The 14,544-nt window shown below is 38.8% G+C and overlaps 1 protein-coding gene across 2 annotated transcripts in view; it reads right to left on the bottom strand.

Annotated features, from left to right (window-relative positions):
• Positions 1-9,313, bottom strand: part of LOC135226294 (ubiquitin carboxyl-terminal hydrolase 2-like) — a 186,479-nt gene extending 177,166 nt beyond the window's left edge. For both annotated transcript variants that reach the window (XM_064265738.1, XM_064265736.1), the window contains exon 1: positions 8,878-9,313. The gene's annotated coding sequence lies outside the window, so the exon portion shown is untranslated. The remainder of the gene's footprint in view (positions 1-8,877) is intronic.
• Positions 9,314-14,544: the final 5,231 nt, after the last annotated feature.

The raw sequence follows: 14,544 nt of genomic DNA on the forward strand, positions 1-14,544 counted from the left end.
TTAGTGAAAAGGTGTAAGCTCTCCTTTCCACCATCGATTGTTTAAACAAAGTGATTTCAAATTTCAAAAACAATATCAGGATGGATGAAATGGACGAATAGCAAACATGCCCAAGTTTCACGGATGAAAAAAAATGTATATATATATATAGTATATTATATATATATATTATTAATATCATTATATATATTCTATATATATTAATATATATATATATGATATATATGTATATATATAAATATGTACACACACACACACACACACACACACACATATATATATATATATATATATATATATATATATATAGAGAGAGAGAGAGAGAGAGAGAGAGAGAGAGAGAGAGAGAGTCAACAAAAACCACGAGAACAATAAAACGGCTTGCTTCATGTCCAGCATTTTAGGGGCAAGTGTGACAACAACGCATGTCTGCCTTGGAAAACTCTCTCTCTCTCTCTCTCTCTCTCTCTCTCTCTCCTCTCTCTCTCTCTCTCTCTCTCAAAGTCTCTCTTCAAAGCTTTGACTTCAATATCATGTTCTTGTGTAATAAACTAATGGGAAAATTACACTCATTTTCGATAATGCCTTCCAAGTCGCCAACATCCCATGAAAGCAGATTACGAAATAGGAAAATAATCCTAATAAAAATTTCATTATAATAACCCAACAACATGCTAAAGTTATCATTTCAATTGTGCAAGATATATCATTACAATCAACAAATGTAAATACGTACATAAGATAGAACACGATGTTATATTCTTTATTGAAAAAAAACGAAACATGGAACCTTTTTATATTGCATATGAATGTACATACGTATGCTCGCCTGCATAGTACCAAATATCAAAGTTTCCAGCATACAAGATAAAAAATGGTTGACGGTAAGAAAAATTAGTAGGGTGTTAGGTGGTGGGAAAGGTAATCGAATGAAGAGCAACAGAAAAGCACATAAAAGAAAACAAAAGATATCTCACAGGCGATGGAGAAATAGCCCCCACCCCCCAAAAAAACTATATCAAAGAAAATAATAATAATAATAATAATAATAATAATAATAAATACCTACCAACCAAAGCATGACTATCACTCCACACGGAATATAGGAAATTCTCGTCGCGAAAGAAAGAAAAAAGAAAGAGCCAATTAAAAGGAAGGATCGCCACTCACACCAACCAATAAGACGGGAAGCTCGCACTTCGCAAGAACGGACCAATATACCATGAGACCGAAATAACAGGAGTGGGGAGAGAGACGAAAGCGATTGAGCACGCTATTCATGACACGTGAAACGTTCCCTCCCTCCCTCCCTCCCCACCCAACCTCACCCCACCTCCCTCAAGAGAGACTCCACCCCCTCAACCACTTGCTTCATCCCTTCCCTCCGGGAGATGAACTTAAAAATAGGAAAAATTAACAGGCAAACAGAATTGTACGACACGGATGTGCAAGATAAGAGGAAATATAAGCAGAGAAAATGTGTATAAGGTACGATGTTCTGTCAAGATATGACGATTACTTGACGACGTCAAGAGTTATTATTATTATTTATTATTATTATTCTTATAATGAAGAAACACCTTTGCCATTTACATTCATGAGCTATGCAAACAAGTGCGTGAACTCTCACACCCACGCCAAAGAACGAGAACCCCAAGATCGACCTCTGTTCCTAAAATATCCAACGTACTTTTGTTGACAAAGGCAGTAAAATATGTACCTGGTAGTTTAGTCAGACCTGCCTGGTTGCAAGCAAAGTGGAACACAACAGTACCTGGCAAAATAAATAAATAAATAAATAAAATAAAATAAAAAAAAACTCATATTTATACACAACAATATATATAAAATATATATGCTAAATTGGATTAAGCTGCCTTAACAATTGCACAAGAGCACCAAGGCAAACTCTAAGGTACACAATTTCAAACATTCCGCAAATTCTACGAGTACTGATCAAGTAAACCATCTTTAATATGTCCATTACATCATATACAGGAACGATCAGAATTTTAGTGTCGAACGCTTCCTTTAGTGTCGATTCACAAACAAACATAGAAGCATGTGATACTACACGTCCTTTCTACTAAGACTAAATACTGCTAAGAAAGAACCAACATTCCTCTATTTTAAAAACTAGCAAATTCAGTTCACTTTACTTGATCACAGCCTCTCAGTTTCTTGGTCTACAGAGCGAACGAAATTTCCGTTAGCGAAATTTTACTTATTTGATCTCGGCCAGAAGCTTCCGATTGCTACCTCAGGTTACGTGGAAGTTCTTCCTCTTTTTGTCTAATTTCCTTCCGATTTCCCTTCAATAATTGCACTGAGTGTCTTCCAATAGCTCTTAGCGTACATCGGGACTTTAGTGATGCTTTTCTGTTTGCATCATTAAATCACTTGGTTTATGTTCAATCAGTTGATGTAATGAAAAGTTTACAGATATTCGCTAAGAAATTTCTTTTGTTATCAACTACTTCTAAAACAATTTCAACTTTATTGCTGTCCTCTTCATCAATATTAAATAATAAAGAAATTGTATTTTATGTATCACCTTATTAGGCTGTCAGGCATGAATGAAAACACGGGGAAGAGACAGGTTCCAGGCGGTACAAACTCTTGTCCACATAAGTAAAAAGCAATGATTAAATTTCAACATTTTCTTGCAAATATACCTTTGTTTGGTGTAATACAAAATTTCTAAAGGAGGCGTATGAAAAGTCGAGATGTACTCGCATGAAATTGCTCAAATATTTAGTACAATCAGCTGTGGAGAACAGGTGGTCAATTTGGCACGGAAGTCATAAAATCGTGGGAATTTCATTCCAGAAACACAGAATACATTTTTTGGTCACATTCTCAGCGTGGAGACAGCTTTCCATGGCCGAACAAAGTATGTAGTGTAAGGAATTATTTCTGGAGTTCATTCTGAATTCTGCTTATTTTTTTACATAGTAAGTGTTTACTCTGTAAACAGAACTCTAACCCTGTACAACATCATACATCCTGTGACAAGGAGGGATCTGACTCAGAGAAAGCCAGAGTATGAGAAACAGAGAAAATGAAATTTTCAAAGTTGATGACGCACCAGTATTGTATCGACAATCAGATGTTGTTGTAATAATTTTTTGTAAAATAAAAGATCCCCCAATTTGAATTACAATGGGCTGTTCATATGGAGTGATTTTAAACTTCAAGGATCTTGGCGAAGTTTTATTTCGAGGCTCACAATAAGTAAAGAATGGCGTTACTGAATGCTGGCCCATGGATGTTCTGCTACACACGCATGCACCTGCAACCTTTCCATCTTTACCCCTGCATATTTTCTTATCCATATGTAAACTTCTCATTTTCTTTTCATCACCTGCTTTAATTGCAAATGCAGACATTGTTTCACCACTTCCTCACCAACATCTGTTTCAATCAGTAGTAATCGGGTATACCTCCAGCTACTATATTCTCATCATTTTGTCTTTCAAGCTGTCCATCAGTGTATATACTATATTATAACAAGCTATCATACTCTTCCTCACCCTTTTCTCTTACCCAAGTTTATTTACACAAGCTCTACGCAAGCTTATGTACAAAAATATTCAAAATGATTAATGTCTCGCAAAACCCATTTGACCATGGCGACAAAATTAGGAAAAATATTCCTGGATCAAGATAATAAATTCTCTTCATCAGGAGTCCACGTACATAATACAGACACATACATCCATGGACCCACTCATTATACACATGTGCTACGTACGTATATACTACATGGTGTAGATGTATACATACACATATATATATGTATGTACGTACACGAGTAATGGCTAACTGCTGACAATGTGTGAATCGTACGTAAGCCATCAAAATGCCTTGCAAATGGCGTCTTCATTTATACCAGTCACCGAGTAGGACGAAAACATTCCATCCATTTAACAGCGTACTACGCCTTCGCCTCCACGTCCTGACCACACCAAATTGCGTAAGACTGGGAGGAAGAACAGGCACGAGTGAGTGCGTATATATGTCCGTTCCAATGACGTGATGAAGGAATGTCCGGGTATGAGGCTAAAAATCGGCAGCGCAACTCCATTCAACGCAAGAGATAGATGGGAGGGGAGGGGAAGTTAGCGTCGATGACGTCACCCATGACTCAGGCTATCTAATGAATCATCATCTTGCGTTTACCAAACGGAGCTACCAATTACATTGCATCTCACTGCAGTGCAGTAAGTCAACAAGAAACCAATAAGGAGAATAAAATGAGACTAAAAGAAGTTTCACCAAAGACAAATAAGCGAATAACAAAAAGCGCAAAATGAGCCATTGCAACAGGCCACACAAGGTTCTGGTCGCCGCCGAACTGGTCCAGCTAAAAGTTGGCCTTTAACTTGGCTTGGTTGAATGGGAGGGTGTGGAGAAGAAGAAGGTGGTGGTGGTGGTTGTGGGTGGAGGAAAGAGCCATACCGGAGGTTCGCTTCCATCCATGGCCCTCCATCCAAAAGGGCCACTCCCCTTAAGGGACGCCGTTCCTTCCATCCATAATCCACCTATTGCCCTCTAGAGGTTCTCCTATGCTGACCTTGAAAACATATAAGTTTAAAAAAGATAAATAATGACGCGTGAAGGTGAAGAGGATCACTGAATGAATAATATACTTCCAATCTTGATGATGGCGATATATTTCTAGCTGTTTATTTCACATATATACTATTCAAATTCAGCATCACTTGTTAAGTCGAGCAGCATCTACACAGCTATGAGGACATAAGTATCCAGACTAGATTTATTCCCTGACTTTGTGATGGTAATGTTTTTCCACACTACACAAACAAATGCAGTAGATAATCCCCGAAGACTCTTCTCTACACTGGCGCTGGGATGCGCTGCTATTTTTCATCCCACGAAAACTTGTTCCGCATCCCAAGACTGGTGGTTGGTTTAGATTAAATGTGCCTTATGCAGCTAGAGTCCCTACCTAAAGGACGAAAAAGGGAATAATATGCATGGTGTGGACCTAAGGACTCACACCAACTAACTGAAGTAAAGCAAACGTTGCATAAGAAATGAGCTACTTAGTACTAACCATTCCCGAATTCTTACATCAGTAATTTGTAACCACCCAGAGATAGGGAGAGAAAAAAAAACTAGTTTCAGGTAGAAATAACCTGTTTCATATCGCCCCATCTAAGAGGCTAATGACGAAATTCCTATAAAAAATTGTAATCCATAAACTTTCTGTTTACAAAGTAGTCAATAGTTTCTATGGTGTCGAAATATACATGTGTTTACTCTTATCATCACTACGTAAGTTCTCGTTGTAAAGGTTCTTCAGCTCTAAGCAATAAATTACTAGTTCTCGTCGTACACCTAAAACCTTCCTGTGACGTCACGTTGTCACCTACTGCGCGCACTCATGATACCTTCGAAATAATTCAGTCGGTCCGGTGAACAGGTAACGCCTTTAGTGTACATCACCTGGTGAATTTTTTTTCTTCCTTTTTTTCGGATAGTTGGGAAATGGAAAGGAACCGTAAGCGATGGACGAGTGAGGATAAAAACTTTATCTACGGCATAAAAATCTTAGTAACTAAAGTTGCAATTAATTTTATAAAGTAAATCGAGATGTTGCAGCACCAGCAACAAAAACACATCAATAATAATAATAATAATAATAAGCAAGTGCAACAGAAAGCAATAATATCACGATCGTCTTATGATGACCTTGGCGTCTCCTCCCTTCCTCAGCACGCCAAACCCCTTTCCGCCCACCGGCACAAGCACACCCCCCGCCACACACACACACACACACACACCCGATACCGCCTGCAATTTCACAATGAATGCCGAAAAATTCTGTCCATTTCCGCTCAGATGTTGTCACTGCTGTTGTTCTTGCCTTCCCCTGCAAAGTCGTCATTCTCTTCGCGGCATTTTAATACCTCCTCTATTAAAGGTGTGATTTAAATAACGAAGGCCAGAGTGACATTTTTGTTTCTAGGGGCCAAGGAAATATTAACAAATCTGCTCCCAGTCATGCAAAGATTTAAAAAGATAAAGGAAATTCTTTGTTATTGCCGTATCCATAGGATTAAGAAAAAGCAATTATAAAAAAAACAAAAGAGATTTTAAACGAAAAGGCATCCTTCTAGCACCACCATATTTACAAAAATATGTCATGGCTGTAAGAAATATCTATCATAGCTTTCCAGCACTCTGGCAAGATTTTAACAGCATACAGCCGGGATACAGCAATACGTACACGCAATGCACGCCCAATGCTTCATCATACGCTTATACGATACTACCGTTACTCTCGATTACTTATCGGATACCGGTATCACATTTCACTAATATCCCCCCAACACACACACACACACATACACACACACACACACACACACACATATATATATATATTAATATATATATATATATATATATATATATGAGAGAGAGAGAGAGAGAGAGAGAGAGGAGAGAGAGAGAGAGAGACGAGAGAGAGAGGAGAGAGAGAGAGACTGCATATTTACATGAAGACGAGACTTTCGTGGTTTCGTCTCGTCTTCCAAATGACGTGGACTTAACCTTATTAAAGGAAGCCTGATAAATTCACCAAAAGAATTTGCTACTTGAAATAAGAACTAGATCTAGACATTCAACACATTCCACAAAATCACGCGAAGGGCACAGGATACAACTGGTATTTAACAACCAACGGCCTAAGAAGTAACTGTCAACTAACGGTTTTGGCAAGAGCTTTTAACGAAGGAAAAGGTCGGCGCCTGGCCTTTATTTTAAACAGCAGACACCGCCTAGACCACAACACTTTTATATAATAAAGATATTGCTGTGGAGGTCAGCCTAGTACGTCACCGACATTTTCAGACTCACAGACAATGGTGGTTCTTTCGGATGACTGCTATAGAGTTTAATACGACAGGTGTTAGTCAGTCCGTGGTCTCTGGGGGGCGTGGCGATTTCGTTACCTCTATCTGACGCCACGTATTCTCGGTCTTGCCTTACCCCCGTGACTCTTCCCCATAGAGCCGCCCCACGGCCACAAGACCATATTTGATAATGTCCTTTATGCTATCGTTGTTTTTTTTTTTTTTTTAATTCGTCTGGGGGAGCAAAATCGATCAACTCATAGCTAACTAAGTTTCAGAGTCATCTTTCCAATACTATAATGGTAGCGTATTTAGGCAATGGATGTGAGCGCACGTGAGTGTAGGCCTATGTGTACAAGATTATGTCTGTGGCCTTCATTCCTTGATTAATTCTGACATCATGATGTCGCCTTTGATATATTCACGGGCTGAGAGAGAGAGAGAGAGAGAGGAGAGAGAGAGAGAGAGAGAGAGAGAGAGAGAGAGAGAGAAGCCTACTGAACAAAACCCATATAACTTTCTCTTTCCACACACACACAGGATATTCTTATGCTCACATGGTTGGTGAAACTGATACAAAGCTTAAGAGATTTAAAGCTGGTTCACAAAAGACAGAGTTGCGCAGATCAAATATTCATGTCGAGACATTTTGTGCTGCGCTGTACAGAATTTAAATAAACTCTAATAGTGAATGAAGTTGATTACGATAAGACATTTGACAGTCTTCCACAGAAGGTTTTGTGTCACTATGGCAGACTGTTAAACAAGTAAAGCTAACAAATTATCCATGAGCCCATAAGGATTGAAACTTCAGATCGAGAAGGATTAATGATGTTGAAAATGTTCAAATACTTCTAGTGGAATGATATCTAACATGGCGTGATAAGATTTGAGAGTCAAGCTGAAGGATGAATTTTAAGAACCAGATGAGAGCACAGATATGGTACCATAAGGGAAAATACGGAATCCTTATGTAGATGAGATAAAGATGAGATAATGATGAGAGGGAAATGGAAATGGCTTGGACCTGTCCTCCTCACAACATGGGAGAACAGAATGAGACGGCAGGGCTCTTATGGGCACCAGAATTGGAACACCCAGGCCTATGTGGATTAGACCTAAGAGAGAAACGGCTGGAGATGCGTGAAGATAATGGAAGGGAGATGCGTGGAGATAATGGAAGATAAAGCATAGGAGAGATGTCTCTACTATCTTTTGATTATTTTTTTCTTGAAACCAGGGCATGACATACTTCACACTAAACTGACACTTTCTCTCATTGCTTGTGTTATTTCCAACCCATCTACTATGCTTATCGTCTCTCTACGTGTTGAAACGACTGTTGAAAACTACCTCTTTCCATCCCTCATTTCCTATCCATTCATTTATTTGTTTGAAATCGACGCTGCCTAAACTTTGAAAGCACTTTCAATCAATCAACATTTGATTTAACGGTCTTCGACAAGCCTTGTCTGTCATTGAAGAACGGTACTATGTGCAAGGGCGGGAAGTATATTAAGACTGTCTGCACTACGTAACTATATGACCTAAGTAGTTAAAATGTCATGAAAATCCCTGAAAATTATGGCTTTCCTTTCTTGTTACAATAGAAGCTATGTCAATTAGTATGTTTCCGTTCAAATGAAAAAGTGACAATCTTAAATTACCAACAATTAGGCTAACCGCTAACAGGATGAACCCATTTTTTGCTAACCGTTTGGTAGTAGATGTTATCATCGTCCTCTGATTTACAGTGACTTGTTTCTGATTCTTGTGAAACAGCAGGCTTAGGCCTATAATAGGCAACCACGCCTACAAAACCTTCCCTTGTGGGTATTGTACTTTTACTCAAGGCAGAATGTGACGTAAGACGCCGCCGAATAAGCATTCTTTCAAGAACGTTACAGCGAATTCATTTTCATCGGTAATGTTACATTACGCATAGTATGCTCAAAGTCACGAGACTGGAGAAAAATAAATGAAATGAACATACCTTTTTAATGCAGTTGCTGACGATGACATTTGATCAACTCTTTATGGTTAATCTTATCAATCATGGCAGCAGATTCCGAATTCTTTTTCTTCCCTTCCTTTGGTAGTTGCGAGATACTTGCGAAGTGTGTCACTTCATCCTACTCACTCATACACGCCCTCCGAAGATACATACAGACGCACACGCGCGCAAAACATTCATAACTTCATATTCGCAACTTTCTGGACGGACTTGAAAGGTCTCTTGCTGGGAAACCACCACAACCCCAACACAAACTTTGCTTCCCGTTTCTAGCGCTAAAAACAATCCAAATCTATATCGCACAGAGATTATCCGAAGGTGTACCGCCGACAAACCGACAGCAGGGAGAACAAATCGAGCGAAAGCGTTCAAAGTTGGCACCGTCAACCGCCACAGCAGACTACAAACCAACCAAACATGGTAGCCAGTTTGGTCAGAGGGGCTACGTTTTCTCTTACCAGTTACCACATGCACATAAACTCCGCCTACCTTTGCAACGCTCCACCCACCTGCCCTAACGCGGATACTGCTCATTTCCGTTTGACGTTATTTCTCTTCAATTATCCTATGGAATTTTTCTATTGGTGAAAGTTAAGACAAAACTAGTATATTACGCGGTTGGACGTCGTAGCGATGTTGTTTACCGTGGTGGCTAGGGATTTTCTACCTCAGTAAGGATCGATGTGAGATATCGATTAACCAGGTAATTATAACACTGGAAAGGTCGACGTCTATTCTTTGCTCGGCTTCACAGCCTTGGCCCAGAAGATTTGCAAAGATTTTCTGTTGGTACCAGCACCGGTAGAGCGTTCGTTTCTTATGGCTACGCTTTCAAACTAAGCAACGCAACAAGCAAATTGCATCCTTTAGACTCACCCACAGGTGTTTTGTTGGAAGTCAGGATATCCTACGGTTCTTGTGCACTGTAGTAGTCTACTTGATTTGCTATAACTTATTGTGTCCCATAGCAGCAGCGGGCACCCTCCTAAAATAACAACTTTCAATAACAAAACATTCATAGTATGACCTACTTTTCTGAAACACGAACCTTTGCATGTCGTTTGGATGTTCACGTTCGTTTCTGGATAGAGTTATCTTTTCCGAATGACGCGAGAATATTCGGTGGAGTAAAGTCGTCCAATGAATCACTGTTTTATGCTGTAGAACAACTTTACCTGTTATGCGGGTACAGTTGCTGGAGGCTAGTGATACTCCACCCCGTGTCCATGACTTTAGTCTTACCGAACATACAAACGATAACATTCCAGAGAAGCCTAAACCAATAAGTAAATAACCGTTATGTAACACAACGAGCGCAGTTAAAACTTTGACTAATATATTTACTTAGTTATTTTGCCCGTGCTGATTCAACTGCTATTAAGAGATGTACGTCCATTAATGAAATAGCCTAAACTTGTGATTACATTTGATTAGATACCCCTACAACACGAGATGTTAACTATCGAAGTTGTCAGACGTCGTCAGAACATCATATATGAATGTCTGTACTGTGTGTGTGTGTGTGTGTGTGTGTGTGTGTGTGTGCGGGTGTGTATATCAAGGATGTATAATATTGTCTTAAAAAAAGTGGGTTCGCTATTCTTGACATGATGCTCGCTCTCTCTCTCTCTCTCTCTCTCTCTCTCCGTCTCTCAGTCGTCTCTCTCTCTCTCTCTCTTCTCTATATATATATATATATATATATATATATATATATATATATATATGACTGGTAAAAATGTTCTGTAACAACAGAATTCCACTTTTCTCATTCATCTACCTGAAGAGGGAGAAGCAGTCTCTGAAATATAGTACTTTTATCTCTATATTTTGGTGTTTTTATGGGCTCCTTTTATTATATATATCTATATATATATATATATATATATATATATATATATATATATATATATATATGATATATATATTATATATATATATATATATATATATATATTATATATATATATATACTATATACGTCATAGAACTGAAGCGCTAAACGTAAAATCAAACTGAAGCAAATATATTTCACTGAGGCATCAAAAAAACTGAAAATTGTTACATTTAATCAATTTCATTTAAAATAAGGTCGTGCCGAAATTGCCGAATACTTCTCCACCTTTTTTTGAAGCCTCGGTGGAATCTGTTATTTGCTATAATTTAAGTTTACGATTGGAGCTACAATTTTTGGGCTGATATATATATATATATATATATATATATATATATATATATATTATATATATATATACATATACATAATGCAAAATGAAACAATGCCTTAAAATTGTACTTACCTTAATCTTTTGGAGGCGTTTTCTACTCTGAAGACTCTGAGTTCGAAAAAGATATAAATGACGAATCTTTACAATTCCATACCAGTTTCCTAACCAGCTCCCAATGAAGCCTTTCAACTCAACACTCCAAGCTGTGTCATTAAGAAATGATACGACATAATATTTCTTCTTTTATGTAATTTAGGTCAGGCACAGATATCCTCTAGCCAAAGGAGCTTATTCATACAGCGATGACGCAATTGGACGCGTCTTTGTTTTTTAGCTGTGACTGAAATATGTAAACGTGACCTCTAGATGTTAATCATCTTACCCTCCAGTCCCCTACCCCGCCCCCCCCCCCCCCTCCCATACCTCTCCCACAAGAAAAACTTCATCGCCGTGGGAATCGATTCATTTTTGGCATATCTTGAAGTCTGTGTACAAAAACATTCTTCTGCCATGTCGTATTTATGACCACAGTTCTGGAATATGAGAAATTATGCATGTATTATGTATATAATGAGTTTGTGTGTACCAGGAAGACATGTACAGGCTTTATTTTTTTCCTACCTTTACATTTCATAATTTCTCTCTTCTCTCTTCTTGCTTTAGCATTTTCATTCAATTTCCGATCTTCAGTTTCTATTTTTATTTGATAGTATATTCATCTGAGTTAAAATAAAAGTCTGTTCAAGGACGGACGCAGACGCACAGACTCAACCATCTCTCTCTTAAATCATCTCTGGCTGTCTCGACTGCTTGTTAATTATGTTATGTAATTCCTCTTGAGGAGTTGCTTTAGGCCTCAAGAAATTCCTAGCACCTTTCACGCCCCCAACGAATCCCTTCCTGTAGCTCTGATTCCTCCTTTACACGACTTTCTTTTCGCAGGGTGACATATATGGATGCAGCAGCCGAATGACAATAGCATGAGAAGGAGCACGATGACCCCAGGTGAGTCCAACTTTCATTTGACTATGACAATACACCCTCCAGCTGTGTTGGGGCAGTCATCTATCTTCCTGTTAAGCGTGGCCCTTAATGGTCAGCCCCGGTCCTCATTTGCCTCTGACCCTGCAGTAGTTAGACTGGCCTGCAGTTCTCCTGATCAAGGGCTCCTCTAGGCCCATGGTCTCAGTGCCGGCACACAGCTGGTTTGTTTACTCTGAGAGCAAGTTCCCTAAAGTGAATGAAAATATTCGGTGACGTGAAAGGCTGCTGGTTGTAGCTGAGCCCATCTGTTTTCACCTGCCAGACTGTAACCCACTTTCCTGTCCACAGCTGGAGAGAACAGTCCAGTGCCCTTTTGGGACCGTTCAGAGATGAGAAATGCATTCCGCTCTTATTTTGGAGGTGCCAAACACCGTCCCATTCCTCTCCACCTGATTCCTGCCAATTGTTCAGTTGGGAATCCTGTTGCCTACCCTTATATCGACATAAGTCTACTAGAACGCAGATGCCAAGGAATGTCACGATTCCTGGCCAGATAGAGACTCCTTTTAGGGGCAGTCATAAGTAGTTCAGAGCTAAGTAGCAGAATGGTTTGCTCTAGGTACTGGGAGCCTATTAAGTAAAGTCATATTAAAGCTGAACTTGCTGCACGATGCTAAATATTAGTATAACATTTCATTGTGAATAACTCAATCAAGTCTTTGAGTTTGATTTGCGATCATTGCTGTTCTGAATAATGTAGTATAATATATTTACAAAATTATCTTGGCCACGCTAAAGCGCTTTTACCGAGGCTTATTAATTGCAAGCTGTCAGTGTCTAAATTACTTCCGTTCAGGGTGAAAACTAATACCCTATATATGCTATATATTTCAGAGAATGCAACATGAATAGCTGATATTATGAATTATGGTGATCTTAATGATTATGCTTAACAATTATTCTGAATGAAAAACCTTGTAGTAAATGAATGCATGACATGTAAACAGTAATGTCGAATAACGAATACAAAAGATTGTGTCATAAACTCTAATGAAAGGCAAGTTCAAGAAACTCACTCACTAGAAGACAATAAGTCTTCACGGGCAACCAAGTGCGATGGTCCAGAAGAAGCCGGTTATCCAAAACGGGTGTTGAGAACAGAGGATTCTTGCGTGATTGAGTAAGTCTGATCTATAGAGAATTCACACGATTTATTCAAAGTTATTGTGCGTTGCATAATACTCGACTATAGTTGTCGACGATCCCCCTTGAATGTCATGCTCTGTTTCCTGCATTAATGAAGGTTTGCGTAACACTAAAAGAGCGTCTTGGAAGCGAAATGATCGTGTATCTTTACTCCTTATGAGGATGGCCACTGCTTTCCAATTTTGCTTGGTTTTCTTTTATTTCTATTCTGTGGAATATAAAATTTAGGCCAAAGGCCAAGCGCTTGGACATGTGAGGCCAGTCAAGGGGTGACAGGAGGAAAACCTCGCAGTTGCACTACGAAACAATTGTCAGAAGAGGGTGGAAAGTACGATGGAAGAAAAAGAATACGAACGGAGGTATACTAAATGAATGCAAGAAGTTGCAGCTAGGAGCCGAAGTGACGCTGCAAAGCTCCTTAAAGTATTGCCTACAGTGCACTGCATGAGGTGTACTGATTGCATTAGCCCCCCTGCTGGAGAAATTTCCTTATTAGCGATTGTTCATATTATTTCACTTGATCTTACCTTAGTTTAAAATTTTGCATTTGTTTCATTCTTGTCTGTTATTTTTGCTTATTGTTGAAAAAAAAATAAATAAATAAAGCGTATTTTGCGGTAATACCTTATTGGGTGTTTAATCTGAATGCCCTCCTGACCTCCATTCTTGTCAGGGAGGCAGTGACCAGAACGTGACCGAAACTTATATAAAAGTATTGCAATAATGACTCTTGAGATAAATCACTCATTCTGATGTTGCAAAAAATGAAATACGAAATATTTGAAATTCTCGACCTTGAAACTAAACTCCAGATTACTTTCAAGTGTATGATGACTTGGTGATCAGCAAAGTCCTCAATTGAGAGAATCTACATAAGTGACCTAAGATAAGATTCGTTCGCTAGGAAAATAAGCCTTTCGTCGGCATAAGTGTGCCATGACCTGGCCATCTTTATTTTAATCCTCCGACAATTTCCGGTGCAAAACTTGAGCAAAACCTAATCGCGCGCCAGCTCTAGCGTATCATACCACTTCTTCTTGTAAAAATTTACAGCACAGATGCTCTTGTTTTGCAACAATAAGTAGAATGCATGTTAAAATATCTTCATCAGAGTACTATGAAGCGAGGCTAACCTAGCTAGTTATCAAAATACACCAGAAAAGAACTAAAGGCCAAGAGAGTGGTTTCGGAGAAAAACACGATAAATAAATACATGCCAACAGAGGAG

Source organism: Macrobrachium nipponense, chromosome 20, assembly GCF_015104395.2.
Source record: "Macrobrachium nipponense isolate FS-2020 chromosome 20, ASM1510439v2, whole genome shotgun sequence".
Classification (NCBI taxonomy): Eukaryota; Metazoa; Arthropoda; class Malacostraca; order Decapoda; family Palaemonidae; genus Macrobrachium; species Macrobrachium nipponense.